Here is a 16,868-nt window from a genome sequence, read left to right as displayed (position 1 = left end):
TCCCCCCTCTCCCTCTCTCACTTCCCCCTCCCCCTCTCTCCCTTCCCCCCTCCCCCCTCGCTCCCTCCCCATCCCCCGTCTCTCCCTCCCCCCGCCTCACCCACCCCCTCTCTGCCTTCCACCCCGGCCCCCCTTCCCTCCCCTACCCCTCTCTCCCCTCCCCCCTCCCCCTCCCCCCCGTCCTCCCCCTCTCTCCCTTCCCCCTCCCCCCTCTCTCCCTTCCCCCTCCCCCCTCTCTCCCTTCCCCCTCCCACCTCTCTCCCTTCCCCCTCCCCCATCTCTCCCTTCCCCCTCCCTTCACCTCTTCCTCCCCTCCCCCTCTCTCCCTCCCCCTCTCTCCCCCTTCCCCCCTCTCCCTTCCCCCTCCCCCGCTCTCTGCCTTCCCCCTCCCCCTCCCCCGCTCTCTCCCTTCCCCCACTCTCTCCCTTCCCCCCTCCCCGCTCTCTCCCTTCCCCCCTGCCCCCTCCCCCGCTCTCTCCCTTCCCCCACTCTCTCCCTTCCCCCCTCCCCGCTCTCTCCCTTCCCCCCTGCCCCCTCCCCCGCTCTCTGCCTTCCACCTCCCCCCCTCCCCCCTCCCCCGCTCTCTGCCTTCCCCCCCTCCCTCCCCCCTCCCCCGCACTCTGCCTTCCCCCCTCCTGCTCTCCCCCTTCCCCCCTCCCCCTTCCCCCTCCCCCTTCCCCCCTTCCCCCACCCCTCTCCCCCTCCCCCCCTCCCCCTCTCTCCCCTCCCCCCTCCCCCTCTCTCACCTCCCCCTCCCCCCTCCCCCACCCCCTCTCTGCCTTCCACCCCGGCCCCCCTTCCCTCCCCTACCCCTCTCTCCCCTCCCCCCCGTCCTCCCCCTCTCTCCCTCACCCCCTCCCCCGCTTTCTGCCTTCCCCCCCTCCCGCTCTCCCCGTTCCCCCTCCCCCTACCCCCTCTCTCCCCTCCCCCTCTCTCCACTCCCCCCTCCCCCTCCCTTCCCACCTCCCTCCCCCTCCCTTCCCACCACCCCCTCCCCCCCGCCCTCCCCCCTCCCCCTTCTCCCTCCCCCCTCTCTCTCTCGCCCCACCCCCTCCCTCCCTCCCCTCCTCCCCCCCTCTCTCCCTCCCCCTCCCCCCGCTCTTCCCTCCCCCCTCTCTCCCTATCCCCTCTCCCCCCTCTCCCTTCCCCCTCTCTCCCTTCACCCTCCCCCTCTCTCCCTTCCCCCTCCCCCCTCTCTCCCTTCCCCCTCCCCCATCTCTCCCTTCCCCCTCCCTTCACCTCTTCCTCCCCTCCCCCTCTCTCCCTCCCCTCCCTTCACTGCTTCCTCCCCTCCCCCTCTCTCCCTCCCCCTTCTCTCCCTCCCTTTCCCCCTCTTTCCCTCTCTTTCCCTCCCTTTCTCCCTCCTTTCCCCCTCATCCTCTCCCTCTCCCTCTCCCCTCTCGTCATTCCCTCTCTCCCTTCCCCCTCCCCCCGGTCTCCCTCCCCCTCCACCCCTCTCCCGCCCCCGCCCCCTCCCCCCTTCTCTCCCTTCCCCCTCCCCCCTTCTCTCCCTTCCCCCTCCCCCTTCTCTCCCTTCCCCCTCCACTGCCCCCTCCCTCGCCCACTCTCTCCCACCCTCCCCCCCTTTCTCCCTCCCCCCTCCCCCTTCCCCCTCCCCACTTCCCCCTCCTCCCCTCTCTCCCTCCCCCTCCTCCCTTCCCCCTCCCCCTCCCTCCCTCCCCCTCCCTCCCCTCCCACCTCCCCCCTTTCACCTCCCCTTCTCTCCTCCCCCCTACCCCTTCTCTCCCTCCCCCCTCCCCCTTCTCTCCCTTCCCCTTCCCCTGCTCTCTCCCTTCCCCCTCCCCCGCTATCTGCCTTCACCCTCCCCGCTCCCCCACTCTCTGCCTTCCCCCGCTCTCTCCCTCCCACCCTCCCCCCTCTCTCCCTTCCCCCCTCACCCCTCTCTCTCTTCCCCCCTCCCCCCTCTCTCCCTTCCCCCCTCCCTTCCTCCACCACCCCCTCCCTTCCCCCCTCCCCCCTCTCTCCCTTCCCCCTCCCCCCTCTCTCCCTCCCCCTCGCTCCCTTCCCCCCTCCCTACTCCCCACTCTCTCCCTTCCCCCCTCCCTTCCTCCACCACCCCCTCCCTCCTCACCCCTCTCTCCCTTCCCCCTCCCCCCTCTCTCCCTCCCCCTCGCTCCCTTCCCCCCTCCCTACTCCCCACTCTCTCCCTTCCCCCCTCTCCCTTCCCGCTCCCCCGCTCTCTCCCTCCCCCGCTCTCTCCCTTCCCCCTCCCCCTTCTCTGCCTCCCCCTCCCCCACTCTCCCTCCCCCTCCCCCTCTCTCCCTTCCCCCTCCCCCTCTCTCCCATCCCCCTCCCCCGCTCTCTCCCTTCCCCCTCCCCCGCTCTCTGCCTTCCCCTTCCCCCGCTCTCTACCTTCCCACGCTCTCTCCCTCCCCCCTCCCCCCTCTCTCCCTCCCCCTCTCTCCCTCCCCCTCTCTCCCCCTTCCCCCCCTCTCCCTTCCCCCTCCCCCGCTCTCTGCCTTCCCCCTCCCCCTCCCCCGCTCTCTCCCTTCCCCCACTCTCTCCCTTCCCCCCTCCCCGCTCTCTCCCTTCCCCCCTGCCCCCTCCCCCGCTCTCTGCCTTCCACCTCCCCCCCTCCCCCGTCCCCCGCTCTCTGACTTCCCTCGCTCTCTCCCTTCCCCCCTCCCCCTCTCTCACTTCCCCCCTCCCCCTCTCTCCCTTCCCCCCTCCCCCCTCTATCCCTCCCCCCTCCCCCGCTCTCTGCCTTCCCCCCCTCCTGCTCTCCCCCTTCCCCCCTCCCCCTTCCCCCTCCCCTTCCCCCCTTCCCCCACCCCTCTCCCCCTCCCCCCTCCCCCTCTCTCCCCTCCCCCCTCTCTCACCTCCCCCTCCACTCCTCTCCCTCCCTTCCCCCTCCCCCTTCTCTCCCTTCCCCCTCCCCCTTCTCTCCCTTCCCCCTCCCCCCTTCTCTCTCTTCCCCCTCCACTTCCCCCTCCACTCCCCCCTCCCTTTCTCCCTCCCCCCTCCCCCCCCTTTCTCCCTCCCCCCTCCCCCCTTTTCCCTCCCTCTCTCTCCCTCCCCACTTCCCCCTCCTCCCCTCTCTCCCTCCCCCCTCTCTCCCTCCCCCCTCCTCCCTTCCCCCTCCCCCCTCCCCCGCTCTCTGCCTTCTCCCGCTCTCTCCCTCCCCCCCTTCCCCTCTCTCCCTTCCCCCCTCCCCCCTCTCTCCCTTCCCCCCTCTCCCTTCCCCCACCCCCGCTCTCTCCCTTCACCCTCACCCGCTCTCTCCCTTCACCCTCACCCGCTCTCTGCCTTCCCCCTCCCCCTCCCCCGCTCTCTGCCTTCCCCCGCTCTCTCCCTTCCCCCGGTCTCTCCCTTCCCCCCTCCCCGCTATCTCCCTTCCCCCTCCCTCCTCTCTCCATTCCCCCCTCCCCCCTCCCCCTCTCTCCCTTCCCCCTCCCCCCCTCTCTGCCTTCCCCCTCCCCCCTCCCCGCTCTCTCCCTTCCCCCCTCCCCCTCTCTCACTTCGCCCCTCCCCCTCTCTCACTTCGCCCCTCCCTCCACTCCCCCTCCCCCTCTCTCCCCTCCCCCTCCCTTTCCCCCTCCCCCCGTCCTCCCCCCTCTCTCCCTCCCCCCTCTCTCCCTTCCCCCTCCCCCTCTCCCTTCACCCTCCCCTCCTCTCCCTTCCCTCTCCCCCTCTCTCCCTTCCCGCTCCCCCTCTCTCCCTTCCCCCTCCCCCCTCTCCCTTCCCCCTCCCCCCTCCCCCCTCTCTCCCTTCCCCATCCCCCATCTCTCCCTTCCCTCCCTCTCCCTTCCCCCTCCCCCGCTCTCTCCCTTCCCCCTCCCCCACTCTCTGCCTTCCCCTTCCCCCGCTCTCTCCCTCCCCCCTCCCCCCTCTCTCCCTCCCCCTCTCTCCCTCCCCCTCCCCCCTCTCTCCCTTCCCCCCTCCCCCTCTCTCCCATCCCCCCTCCCCCCTCTCTCCCTTCCCCCCTCCCCCCTCTCTCCCTTCCCCCCTCTCCCTTCCCCCTCCCCCGCTCTCTGCCTTCCCCCGCTCTCTCCCTTCCCCCCTCCCTGCTCTCTCCCTTCCCCCTCCCTCCTCCCTCCTTTCACCCCTCCCCCCTCCCCCGCTCTCTGCCTTCCCCCGCTCTCTCCCTTCCCCCCTCTCTCCCTCCCCGCTCCCCCCTCTCCCTTCCCCCTCCCCTTCCCCCCTCTCTCCCCCCTCTCCCTTCCCCCTCCCCCTCACCCCCTCTCTCCCCCCTCTCCCTCCCCCCTCTCTCCCTTCCCCCTCCCCCTCACCCCCTCTCTCCCCCCTCTCCCTCCCCCCTCTCTCCCTTCCCCCTCCCCCTCTCTCCCTTCCCCATCCCCCCTCTCTCCCTTCCCCCTCCTCCCTCTCGCCCTTCCCCCTCCCCCATCTCTCCCTTCCCCCTCCCTTCACAGCTTCCTCCCCCCTCCCTCTCTCCCTTCCCCCCTCCCTCCCTTCCCCCTCCCCCCTCCCTCTCTCCCTTCCCCCTCCCTCTCTCCCTTCCCCCTCCCTCTCTCCCTTCACCCTCCCCCTCTCTCCCTTCCCCCTCCCCTCCTCTCCCTTCCCCCTCCCCCTCTCTCCCTTCCCGCTCCCCCTCTCTCCCTTCCCCCTCACCCCCTGCTCCCTTCCCCCTCACCCCCTGCTCCCTTCCCCCTCACCCCCTGCTCCCTTCCCCCTCCCCCCTCTCCCTTCCCCCTCCCCCCTCCCCCCTCTCTCCCTTCCCCGCCTCTCCCTTCCCCCTCCCTCGCTCTCTCCCTTCCCTCCCTCTCCCTTCCCCCTCCCCCGCTCTCTCCCTTCCCCCTCCCCCACTCTCTGCCTTCCCCTTCCCCCGCTCTCTACCTTCCCCCGCTCTCTCCCTCCCCCTCCCCCCTCTCTCCCTCCCCCTCCCCCTCTCTCTCCCTCCCCCTCCCCCCTCTCTCCCTTCCCCCCTCCCCCTCTCTCCCATCCCCCCCCCTCCTTTCCCTCCTCCCCCGCTCTCTCCCTCCTCCCCCGCTCTCTCCCTCCTCCCCCGCTCTCTCCCTCCTCCCCCGCTCTCTCCCTCCTCCCCCGCTCTCTCCCTCCTCCCCCGCTCTCTCCCTCCTCCCCCGCTCTCTCCCTCCCCGCGCCCCCCTCTCCCTTCCCCCTCCCCCTCCCCCCCTCTCTCCCCCCTCTCCCTTCCCCCTCCCCCCCTCTCTCCCCCCTCTCCCTTCCCCCTCTCTCCCTTCCCCCTCCCCCTCTCTCCCTTCCCCCTCCCCCCTCTCTCCCTTCCCCCTCCCCCCTCTCTCCCTTCCCCCTCCACCCTCTCTCCCTTCCCCCTCCCCCCTCTCTCCCTTCCCCATCCCCCCTCTCTCCCTTCCCCCTCCCCCCTCTCTCCCTTCCCCCTCCCCCCTCTCTCCCTTCCCCATCCCCCCTCTCTCCCTTCCCCCTCCTCCCTCTCGCCCTTCCCCCTCCCCCATCTCTCCCTTCCCCCTCCCTTCACAGCTTCCTCCCCTCCCTCTCTCTCCCTCCCCTTCTCTCCCTCCCTTTCCCCCTCTTTCCCCCTCATCCTCTCCCTCTCCCTCTCCCCTCTCTTCATTCCCTCTCTCCCTTCCCCATTCCCCCGCTCTCCCTCCCCCTCCACCACTCTCCCGCCCCCTCCCCCTTCCCCCTTCTCTCCCTTCCCCCTCCACTCCCCCCTCCCTCGCCCCCTCTCCCTCCCCCTCCCCCCTTCTCTCACTTCCCCCTCCCCCTTCTCTCCCTTCCCCCTCCCCCTTCTCTCCCTTCCCCCTCCCCCTTCTCTCCCTTCCCCCTCCACTTCCCCCTCCACTTCCCCCTCCACTCCCCCCTCCCCTTCCCCCTCCACTCCCCCCTCCCTTTCTCCCTCCCCCCTCCCTCCCCCCTGCCTCCCCCCCTTTCTCCTTCCTCCCTCCCCCTTCCCCCCTCCCCCCTTTCCCCTCCATCTCTCTCCCTCCCCACTTCCCCCTCCTCCCCTCTCTCCCTCCCCCCTCCTCCCTTCCCCCTCCCACCTCCCTCCCTCCCCCCTCCCCCTCCCCCCCCACCCCTCCCACCTCCCCCCTTTCACCTCCCCCTCTCTCCCTCCCCACTTCCCCCCTCCTCTCCTCTGTCCCTCCCCCCTCTCTCCCTCCCCGCTCTCTCCCTTCCCCCCCTTCCCTTCTCTCCCTTCCCACCCCCACCTTTCTCCCTTCTCCCCTCACCACTCTCTCCCTTCCTCCCTCCTCCCTCACTCCATTCCCACCCTCTCCTTTCTCCCTTCTCCCCTCCCCCTCTCTCCCTTCCCCCTCCCCCCACTCTCCATTCCCCCTTCCCCCTCTCTCCATTCCCCCCTCCCTACTCCCCCTCTCTCCCTTCCCCCTCACCCCTCTCTCCCTCCCCCCTCTCTCCCTTCCCCCCCTCCCCCTCTCTTCCTCCCCTTCCCCATCTGTTCCTCCCCCTCCCCCTCTCTCCCTCCCCCCCTCCCCCGCTCTCTGCCTTCCCCCCTTCCCCCCCTTCCCCCTCTCTTCCTCCCCTTCCCCATCTGTTCCTCCCCCTCCCCCTCTCTCCCTCCCCCCCTCCCCCGCTCTCTGCCTTCCCCCCCCTCCCGCTCTCCCCGTTCCCCCTCCCCCTTCCCCCCTCCCCACCTTCCCCCGCCCCCCTCCCCTCTCTCCCTCCCCCCTCTCTCCCCTCCCCCCTCCCCCTCACTTCCCACCTCCCTCCCCCTCCCTTCCCACCTCCCTCCCCCCCTTCCTACCTCCCCCCCCCTTCCCACCTCCCTCCCCCTCCCTTCCCACCTCCCCCACCCTCCCCACACCCCCCTCCCCCTCCCTCCCCCTCCCTTCCTACCTCCCCCCCTCCCTTCCCACCTCCCTCCCCCTCCCTTCCCACCTCCCCCCCTCCCTTCCCACCTCCCCCCTCCCTCCCCCCTCTCTCTCGCCCCTCCCCCCTCTCTCCCTCCCCCCTCCCCCCTACCCCCTCCCCCCTCTCTCCCTCCCCCCTCTCTTCCCTCCCCCTGCCCCCGTCTCTCCCTCCCCCCTCCCTCCTCTCTCCCTTCCCCTCCCCCCTCCCTCCTCTCTCCCTTCCCCCTCCCCCCTCCCTCCTCTCTCCCTTCCCCCTCCCCCCTCCCTCCTCTCTCCCTTCCCCCTCCCCCCTCTCCCTTCCCCCTCCCCCCTCTCCCTCCCCCCCTTTACCCTCCCCCTCTTTCCCTCCCTCCCCCTCCTTTCCCCCTTCTCCCTTCCCCCTTCCGTCTCCCTTCCCCCTCCCCCGTTTCCCTTCCCCGCTCTCTCCCTTCCCCCTCCCCCCTCTCTGCCTTCCCCCCCTCCCTCCTCCCCCCCTCTCTCCCTTCCCCCTCCCCCGCTCTCTCCCTTCCCCCTCCCCCCTCTCTGCCTTCACCCCCTCCCTCCTCCCCCTTCACCCCCTCCCTCCTCCCCCGCTCTCCCCCTTCCCCCTCCCCCTTCCCCCTCCCCCTTCGCCCCTTCCCCCTCCCCCTTCCCCCCTTCCCCTCCCCCTTCCCCCCTTCCCCCTCCCCCCTCCCCTTTCCCCCTCCCACTTCCCCGTCTCTCCACTCCCCCTCCCTTCCTCCCTCCCCCCCTCCTCCCCCCTCTCCCTTCCCCTCCCCCTCCCCCTCTCTCCCCTCCCCCTCCCTTCACCCCTCCCCTCTCCCCCGTCCTCCCCCCTCTCTCCCCTCTCTCCCTTCCCCCTCCCCCTCTCTCCCCTCTCTCCCTTCCCCCTCCCCCTCTCTCCCCTCTCTCCCTTCCCCCTCCCCCTCTCTCCCCTCTCTCCCTTCCCCCCTCCCTTCCACCTCCCCCGCTCTCTGCCTCCCCCCTCCCCCGCTCTCTGACTTCCCCCGCTCTCTCCCTTCCCCCCTCCCTCCCTTCCCCCTACCCCGCTCTCTCCCTTCCCCCTCCCCCCTCTCCCTTCCCCCTCCCCCCTCCCTTCCCCCCTCTCTCCCTTCCCCCTCCCCCCTCTCCCTTCCCCCCTCTCTCCCTTCCCCCTCCCCCCTCTCCCTCCCCCCCTTTACCCTCCCCCTCTCTCCCTCCCTCCCCCTCCCTTCCCCCTTCTCTCCCTTCCCCCCTCCCCCCTCCCTTCCCCCCTCCCCCCTCTCTCCCTTCCCCCTCTCTCCCTTCCCCCCTCCCTTCCCCCTCTCTCCCTTCCCCCCTCCCTTCCCCCTCTCTCCCTTCCCCCCTCCCTTCCCCCTCTCTCCCTTCCCCCCCTCCCTCCCTTCCCCCCTCTCTCCCTTCCCCCCTCCCTCCCTTCCCCCTCCCCCTCTCTCCCTTCCCCCCCTCCCTCCCTTCCCCCTCCCTTCCCCCTCCCCCCTCCCTCTCTCCCCCCTCCCTCTCTCCCTCCCCCCTCTCCCTTCCCCACTCTCTCCCTTCCCCACTCTCTCCCTTCCCCACTCTCTCCCTTCCCCACTCTCTCCCTTCCCCACTCTCTCCCTTCCCCACTCTCTCCCTTCCCCACTCTCTCCCTTCCCCATCCCCCCCTCTCCCTTCCCCCTCCCCCCCTCTCCCTTCCCCCCCTCTCCCTTCCCCGCTCTCTCCCTTCCCCCTTCTCTCCCTTCCCCCCCTCTCTCCCTTCCCCCCCTCTCTCCCTTCCCCCTCCCTCCCTTCCCCCTCCCCCCTCCCTTCCCCCCTCCCTCTCTCCCTTCCCCCCTCCCTCCCTCCCTCCCTTCCCCCCCTCCCTCCCTTCCCCCTCCCCCCCTCCCTCTCTCCCTTCCCCCTCCCTCCCTTCCCCCTCCCCCTCCCTCTCTCCCTTCCCCCTCCCCCTCTCCCTCCTCTCTCCCTTCCCCCTCTCTCCCTCCCCCTCTACCTCCCCCCTCCCCCCTCCCCCCTCCCCCCCTCTCCCTTCCCTCTCCCCCCTCCCCCCCTCTCCCCCTCTCCCTTCCCTCTCCCCCCTCCCCCCCTCTCCCCTCCCTCTCCCCCCTACCCCCTCTCCTTCCCCCTCTCCCCCCCTCCCTTCCCCCTCCCCCGTTTCCCTTCCCCGCTCTCTCCCTTCCCCCTCCCCCCCTCTCTCCCTTCCCCCTCCCCCCTCTCTCCCTTCCCCCCCTCTCTCCCTTCCCCCTCCCCCCCTCCCTCTCTCCCTCCCCCCCCTCCATCCCTTCCCCCTCCCTCCCTTCCCCCTCCCTCCCTTCCCCCTCCCCCCCTCCCTCCCTTCCCCCTCCCTCCCTTCCCCCTCCCCCCCTCCCTCTCTCCCCCTCCCCCCTCCCTCTCTCCCTTCCCCCCTCCCTCTCTCCCTCCCCCCTCTCTCCCTCCCCCCCTCCCCCTCTCTCCCTCCCCCCCCCCCCCCCCTCCCCCCTCTCTCCCTTCCCCCCTCCCCCCTCCACCCCTCCCCCTCTCTCTCCCTTCCCCCCTCCCCCCCTCCCCTTTCTCCCTTCTCCCTCCCTCTCTCCCTTCCCCCTCCCTCTCTCCCTCCCCCCTCTCTCCCTCCCCCCCTCCCCCCTCTCTCCCTCCCCCCCTCCCCCCCTCCCCCCTCTCTCCCTTCCCCCCTCTCTCCCTTCCCCCCTCCCCCTCCACCCCTCCCCTTTCTCCTTCTCCCCTCCCCCCTCTCCCTCCCCCCTCCCTTCCCCCTCTCTCCCCCCCTCCCTCCCCCCTCTCTCCCTTCCCCCTCCCTTCCCCCCCTCCCTCGCCCCTCTCTCCCCCCTCTCTCCCTTCCCCCTCCCCTCCCTCCCTCCCTTCCCCCCCCTCCCCCCTTCCCCCCTCCTTCCCCCTCTCCCCCTTCCCCCCCTCCCTCCCCCCTCTCCCCCTTCCCCCTCCCCTCTCCCTCCTCCCCCTTCCCCCTCCCCCTCTCCCTCCTCCCCCTTCCCCCTCCCCCCTCTCCCTCCTCCCCTCCCCCCTCCCCCTCTCTCCCCCCTCTCTCCCCTCCCCCTTCCCCCCCTCCCTTCCCCCTCTCTCCCCCCCTCTCTCCCTTCCCCCTCCCCCCTCCCTCTCTCCCTTCCCCCCTCCCTCCCTTCCCCCTCCCGCCTCCCTGCTCTTCCCCCCTCCCCCCTCCCTGCCCTTCCCCCTCCCCCCTCCCTGCCCTTCCCCCTCCCGCCTCCCTCCCCCCCCTCCCTCCCTTCCCCCTCCCTCCCTTCCCCCTCCCCCCCCTCCCTCCCTTCCTTCCCCCCACCCTCTCTCCCTCCATCCCCCCTCCCTCTCTCCCTCCCCCCTCCCTCTCTCCCTCCCCCCCTCCCCCTCTCTCCCTCCCCCCCTCCCCCCTCTCTCCCTCCCCCCCTCCCCCGTCCCCCCTCTCTCCCCTCCCCCTCTCTCCCTTCCCCCCTCCCCCCTCCACCCCTCCCTTTCTCCATTCTCCCCTCCCTTTCTCCCATTATCCCCTCCCTCTCTCCCTCCCACCTCTCTCCCTCCCCCCCTCCCCCCTCTCTCCCTCCCCCTCTCTCCCTCCCCCCTCCCTTCCCCCCTCTCTCCCCCCCCTCCCCTCCCCTTTCCCCCCTTCCCCCTCTCTCCCTCCCTTCCCCTCCCCCCCTCTCCCTTCCCCTCCCCCTCTCCCTTCCCCTTCCCCTCCCCCCCTCTCCCTTCCCCTCCCCCTCTCCCTTCCCCTCCCCCCCTCTCCCTTCCCCTCCCCCCTCCCTTCCCCTCCCCCTCCCTCCCTTCCCCCTCCCCCTCCCTCCCTTCCCCCTCCCCCTCCCTCCCTTTCCCCTCCCCTTCCCCCTCCCTCCCTTCCCCCTCCCCCTCCCTCCCTTCCCCCTCCCCTTCCCCCTTTCTCCCTTCCCCCTCTGCCTCTCTCCCTTGCCCCTCTCTCTCCCTTCCCCCTCTCCCTCTCTCTCCCCCCTCTCCCTCCCCCCTCCCCCCTCTCTCCCTTCCCCCTCCCCCCTCTCTCCCTTCCCCCCTCTCTCCCCCCTCTCTCCCTTCCCCCCCTCTCTCCCTTCCCCCTCCCCCCTCCCTCTCTGCCTTCCCCCCTCCCTCTCTCCCTCCCCCCTCCCTCTCTCCCTCCCCCCTCTCTCAATCCCACCCTCCCCCCTCTCTCCCTCCCCCCCTCCCCCCCTCTCTCCCTCCCCCCTCTCTCCCTCCCCCCTCTCTCCCTCCCCCCCTCCCCCCTCTCTCCCTCCCCCCCTCCCCCCTCTCCCCTCTCTCCCTCCCCTCTCTCCCTTCCCCCCCTCCCTCCCCCCTCTCTCCCTCCCCCCTCTCTCCTCCCCCCTCTCTCCCTCCCCCCCTCCCCCCTCTCCCCTCTCTCCCTCCCCCCTCCCCCCTCTCTCCCTTCCCCCCTCCCCCCTCCACCCCTCCCCTTTCTCCCTTCTCCCCTCCCTCTCTCCCTCCCCCCTCCCTTCCCCCCCTCCCTCCCCCCTCTCTCCCTCCCCCCTCTCTCCCTCCCCCCCTCCCCCCTCTCTCCCCCCCTCCCCCCCTCCCCCTCCCCCCTCCACCCCTCCCCTTTCTCCCTTCTCCCCTCCCCCCTCTCCCTCCCCCCTCCCTTCCCCCCCTCCCTCCCCCCTCTCTCCCTTCCCCCCTCTCTCCCTTCCCCCCTCCCCTTTCTCCCTTCTCCCCTCCCCCCTCTCCCTCCCCCCTCTCCCTTCCCCCTCCCCTCCCTCCCTCCCTTCCCCCCCTCCCTCCCCCCCCTCTCCCCCTCCTCTCCCCCTTCCCCCCCTCCCTCCCCCCTCTCCCCCTTCCCCCTCCCCCCTCCACCCCTCCCCTTTCTCCCTTCTCCCTCCCCCCTCTCCCTCCCCCCTCCCTTCCCCCCCTCCCTCCCCCCTCCCCCCTCTCTCCCTTCCCCCTCCCCTCCCTCCCTCCCTTCCCCCCCTCCCTCCCCCTCTCCCTCCCTTCCCCCCCTCCCTCCCTCCCCCCTCTCCCTCCCCCCTCCCTCCCTCCCCCCTCTCCCTCCCTCCCTCCCCCTCCCTCCCTTCCCCCCTCCTCCCCCCTTCCCCCTCCCCTCCCTCCCCCCCTCCCTCCCCCTCTCCCCCTCCCTCCCCCCCTCCTCCCCTCCCTCCCCCCCTCCTCCCCTCCCCCCTGTCCCCCTTCCCCCTCCCCTCTCCCTCCTCCCCCTTCCCCCTCCCCCCTCTCCCTCCTCCCCTCCCCCTCTCTCCCCCTCCCCCCTCCCCCCCTCCCTTCCCCCCTCTCTCCCCCCCCTCCCTTCCCCCCTCTCTCCCCCCCCTCCCTTCCCCCCTCTCTTCCCTCCCCTTTCCCCCCTTCCCCTCCCCCCCTCCCTTCCCCTCCCCCCCTCTCCCTTCCCCTCCCCCCTCCCCCCCTCTCCCTTCCCCTCCCCCCTCTCTCCCTTCCCCTCCCCCCTCTCTCCCTTCCCCTCCCCCCTCCCCCTCCCTCCCTTCCCCCTCTCCCCCTTCCCCCTCCCCCCTCCACCCCTCCCCTTTCTCCCTTCTCCCCCCCCTCTCCCTCCCCCCTCCCTCCCCCCTCCCTTCCCCCCTCCACCCCTCCCCTTTCTCCCTTCTCCCCTCCCCCCTCTCCCTCCCCCTCTCTCCCTTCCCCTCCCCCCCTCCCTCCCTTCCCCCCCTCCCTCCCCTCCCCCCCTCCCTTCCCCCCTCTCTCCCCCCCTCCCTTCCCCCCTCTCTTCCCTCCCCTTTCCCCCCTTCCCCTCCCCCCCTCCCTTCCCCTCCCCCCCCTCTCCCTTCCCCTCCCCCCCTCCCCCCCTCTCCCTTCCCCTCCCCCCTCTCTCCCTTCCCCTCCCCCCTCCCCCTCCCTCCCTTCCCCCTCTCCCCCTTCCCCCCTCCCCCCTCCACCCCTCCCCTTTCTCCCTTCTCCCCCCCCTCTCCCTCCCCCTCCCTCCCCCCTCCCTTCCCCCCCTCCACCCCTCCCCTTTCTCCCTTCTCCCCTCCCCCCTCTCCCTCCCCCTCTCTCCCTTCCCCCTCCCCCCCTCCCTCCCTTCCCCCCCTCCCTCCCCCCTCTCCCTCCCTTCCCCCCCTCCCTCCCCCCTCTCCCCCTTCCTCCCCTCCCTCCCCCCTCTCCCTCCCTTCCCCCCCTCCCTCCCCCCTCTCCCCCTTCCCCCCCTCCCTCCCCCCTCTCCCCTTCCCCCTCCCCTCTCCCTCCTCCCCCTTCCCCCCTCCCCCCTCTCCCTCCTCCCCCTCTCTCCCCTCCCCCCCTCCCCCCTCTCTCCCCTCCCCCCTCCCCCCTCTCTCCCCCCTCCCTTCCCCCCTCCCTTCCCCCCTCTCTCCCCTCCCCTTTCCCCCCTTCCCCTCCCCCCTCCCTTCCCCTCCCCCCCCTCCCTTCCCCTCCCCCTCCCCCCCTCCCCCTTCCCCTCCCCCCCTCCCCCCCTTTCCCTTCCCCCCTCCCCCCCTTTCCCCTTCCCCCCTCCCCCCCTTTCCCCTCGCCCCTTTCCCCTTCCCCCCTCCCCCTTTCCCCCTCCCCCCTCCCCCCCTCTCCCTTCCCCTCCCCCCCTCTCCCTTCCCCTCCCCCCCTCTCCCTTCCCCTCCCCCCCTCCCCCCCTCTCCCCCTCCCCCCCTCTCCCTTCCCCTCCCCCCTCTCTCCCTTCCCCTCCCCCCCTCTCCCTTCCCCTCCCCCCTCTCTCCCTTCCCCTCCCCCCTCTCTCCCTTCCACTCCCCCCTCCCCCCTCCCTTCCCTTCCCCCTCTCCCCCTTCCCCCCTCCCCCCTCCACCCCTCCCCTTTCTCCCTTCTCCCCCCCCTCTCCCTCCCCCCTCCCTCCCCCCTCCCTTCCCCCCCTCCACCCCTCCCCTTTCTCCCTTCTCCCCTCCCCCCTCTCCCTCCCCCTCTCTCCCTTCCCCCTCCCCCCCTCCCTCCCTTCCCCCCCTCCCTCCCCCCTCTCCCCCTTCCTCCCCTCCCTCCCCCCTCTCCCTCCCTTCCCCCCCTCCCTCCCCCCTCTCCCCCTTCCCCCCCTCCCTCCCCCCTCTCCCCTTCCCCTCTCCCTCCTCCCCCTTCCCCCTCCCCCCTCTCCCTCCTCCCCCTCTCTCCCCTCCCCCCTCCCCCCTCTCTCCCCTCCCCCCTCCCCCCTCTCTCCCCTCCCCCCTCCCCCCTCTCTCCCCCCCTCCCTTCCCCCCTCCCTTCCCCCCTCCCTCCCCCCCCCCTTCCCCCCTCCCTCCCCCCCCCCCTTCCCCCCTCCCTTCCCCCCTCTCTCCCCTCCCCTTTCCCCCCTTCCCCTCCCCCCCTCCCCCTCTCCCTTCCCCTCCCCCCCTCCCCCTTCCCCTCCCCCCCCTCCCCCTTCCCCCTCCCCCCTCCCCCCCTCTCCCTTCCCCCCTCCCCCCCTCTCCCTTCCCCTCCCCCTCTCCCTTCCCCCCTCCCCCCCTCTCCCTCCCCCCCTCCCCCCCTCTCCCTTCCCCTCCCCCCCTCTCCCTTCCCCTCCCCCCCTCCCCCCCTCTCCCTTCCCCTCCCCCCCTCCCCCCTCTCTCCCTTCCCCTCCCCCCCTCCCCCCCTCTCCCTTCCCCTCCCCCCCTCTCCCTTCCCCTCCCCCCTCTCTCCCTTCCCCTCCCCCCTCTCTCCCTTCCTCTCCCCCCTCCCTCCCTCCCCCTCCCTCCCTTCCCCCTCTCTCCCTTCCCCCCTCTCTCCCTTCCCCCTCCCCCCCTCTCCCTCTCTCCCTTCCCCCTCTCTCCCTTCCCCCTCCCCCTCCCCCCCTCCCCCCTCTCCCTCTCTTCCCCCTCTCTCCCTTCCCCCTCCCCCCTCCCCCCTCTCCCTCCCCCCTCCCCCCTCTCCCTCCCCCCTCCCCCCTCTCTCCCTTCCCCCTCCCCCCTCTCTCCCTTCCCCTTCCCCCTCCCCCCCTCTCTCCCTTCCCCCTCCCCCCTCTCTCCCTTCCCCCTCCCCCCTCTCTCCCTTCCCCCTCCCCCCTCTCTCCCTTCCCCTTCCCCCTCCCCCCTCTCTCCCTTCCCCTTCCCCCTCCCCCCTCTCTCCCTTCCCTCTTTCCCCTCCCCCTCCCCCCTCTCTCCCTTCCCCCTCCCCTCTATGGGAAAGTGAGCTTTTTTTGTAAAGAGAAAACAAAGAAAATGGCGAGAGATGGAGATAAACTCGGTTCCGCCTGCCCCATTTTCTGAATAATCCCTGAGTGTGAGCAGTCCTGGGTTGGATTTACCCCACCCAACACCCAGGCTACCAACTGCGAGCAGATGAAAGGAAAGCTGCTGCTGGGTAAGAGTTCTCTTCTCATACTCTTTAAAGGGCAGTCTGACCACCACTAAACTTTCTCTCAACTTTTCCATTCGTTGTAGCGAGTTTTATTGGCGGCTGTGTGCAGTTTCTGACCCCCCTCCCTCCCAGAGGGAGGCAGTACACCTTAAATCAGCCTCTCTCTCCAGGAAGGCAGCACACTCACCTCACTCTCCGGCACTCGCGATTTCAGTGGGGAAACAACTTGTTTTTATGTTGCTCAGTTAAGGAGAATTGTTGCACTGTTTAAGTTGTCCAGGTCGCGGAGTTTGAGGATTTTAATTAGTTTTGATTTGACTTTTTAAAAAATGTATAACTCAATTAATTGCTACAAAATACGATTTGAAAGTGGGAGTTGAGCTCTTCTAGTTGAGTTGTAATGTGAAGCCTATGGCGGAAAGGTTTTCTCTGGGAGTGTCTGTCACATTGAAGGGGAGGACGAGTTACCCCCCCCCCCCCCCCCAAAGAGCCTTTGGGAGACATACACAGCTGGTCCTTGGGAGGGGGGAGTGCGTAATATATTGAGGGGAAATACCTTCCAGAAGGCTTGCAACGGTTTAAATGACCTTTTGTTTGGTTTGAAGTTTGTTTGTGTGTGTTTTGCTTCTGAAGTTCTCAGAATTTGAGGAGATGACCTTGACATTAAAAAGCTCGGGTCGATGAGGAGGGGAACGCCACAAACGTAGGAGCAGGTGAGAATCCGACTTTACCTGGAATTTTTTGAGCAACCATTTCTATAAGTATCAATGTGCAAGAAAGTGAATGCTTTGTCTTACTGTTCTATTCTCGCCAAGTCTCAAAATCTGAAATCTTTTACTTGTTTGAAGAAGTACTGCATAATTCATGAAGTATATTAATATTCCAGTGTAACTATTGGCTCATATTGTGGTGTATTAATATTAAATCATGGTGTCTCTAATAATTTATCACCATTGGTGTAAATCAGAAAATGATTAATATGTTCACCTGGGCATGGCTTGAAATTGCTGACCATGGGTTCATTCTGATTCTGTCGAATACATGATTGTCAAATCAGGTTCATCCAATTGTAGGAGGTTTTCTCATTTACATTTTGAACTCTGGGAGATGAGATGATAAATCATCGATGTATTTTACTTGCAGTTTTCATGGAATTGCTGGCACAGCTCATGTCCGTTTTTGGTGAAATGTTGAAATCTTAAAGCACTATGGGGACATGTAGCACTAACATACTTTATAAGTGAGTGAAAAGGGGTTCAGGCATGTGAAAAACATGTAAAATATTTCCATTAAAAGTTTCCATGTATTGACATAAATAATGAAGCCCTACATGTAAAAGCTCACCAGAGAAGGACATTGGTCTAAAACCAAAATCTTTGATGTTTTCTCAGCAATGTTGTCTGCTCCTCTCCTGAGATCAGTTCACGGGTTTGGATTTGGCCCTGAAAACTCACCTGTATATTTTTGAGCAGTAACTTCTAGTGCATTTACCATCCTGTGAAATTGTGCCTTTTATTGTTAGAAGGTTGGAGAGATGTTCAAGATGATATGTGGGTTTTGATAGACTAGACAGGGAGAAACTGTTTCCAGTTACAGGAGGGTCAGGAACCTGAAGACACAGGTTTAAAATAATTTGGCAAAAAGAGCCAGAAGAGGCATGAGAAATGTTTTTATGCAGTGAGATCTGATCTGGAATGCACTGCCTAAAAGGGTGATGGAAATAGATTAAACAAAACTTTCAAATTGGCTCTCTGTTTAAAATGGGAACGGTTTTGGGAAAAAGCAGAGGAATAGAATTAGAATATTAGAATGGTAACAGCCAGAAGGAGGCAAGTTGGCCCATTGTGTCCATGTCAGCTCTCTGCAAGTGTAACTCATCGAGTTCCCCTCCCCTACCTTTTCCTTGTAGCCCTGCAATTTTTTTATTTTTGGATA

General features: G+C 68.9%; 2 long non-coding RNA genes across 3 annotated transcripts in view; one reads left to right on the top strand and one right to left on the bottom strand.

Moving 5' to 3' along the window:
* The window catches only part of LOC121277908, an 81,062-nt gene extending 65,704 nt beyond the window's left edge, over window positions 1–15,358 (bottom strand). Inside the window, exon 1 of the long non-coding RNA XR_005943002.1 lies at window positions 15,121–15,358. This is a non-coding gene — a long non-coding RNA (uncharacterized LOC121277908). The remainder of the gene's footprint in view (window positions 1–15,120) is intronic.
* Window positions 14,744–16,868, top strand: part of LOC121277909 — a 105,581-nt gene continuing 103,456 nt past the window's right edge. For both annotated transcript variants that reach the window (XR_005943004.1, XR_005943003.1), the window contains exons 1-2: window positions 14,744–14,936; window positions 15,567–15,646. This is a non-coding gene — a long non-coding RNA (uncharacterized LOC121277909). The remainder of the gene's footprint in view (window positions 14,937–15,566; window positions 15,647–16,868) is intronic.

This window comes from Carcharodon carcharias, chromosome 5, assembly GCF_017639515.1.
Source record: "Carcharodon carcharias isolate sCarCar2 chromosome 5, sCarCar2.pri, whole genome shotgun sequence".
In the NCBI taxonomy this organism is placed as follows: Eukaryota; Metazoa; Chordata; class Chondrichthyes; order Lamniformes; family Lamnidae; genus Carcharodon; species Carcharodon carcharias.
The sequence above is the reverse complement of the archived record's forward strand: the minus strand, read 5'-3'. Positions and strand labels throughout refer to the sequence as shown.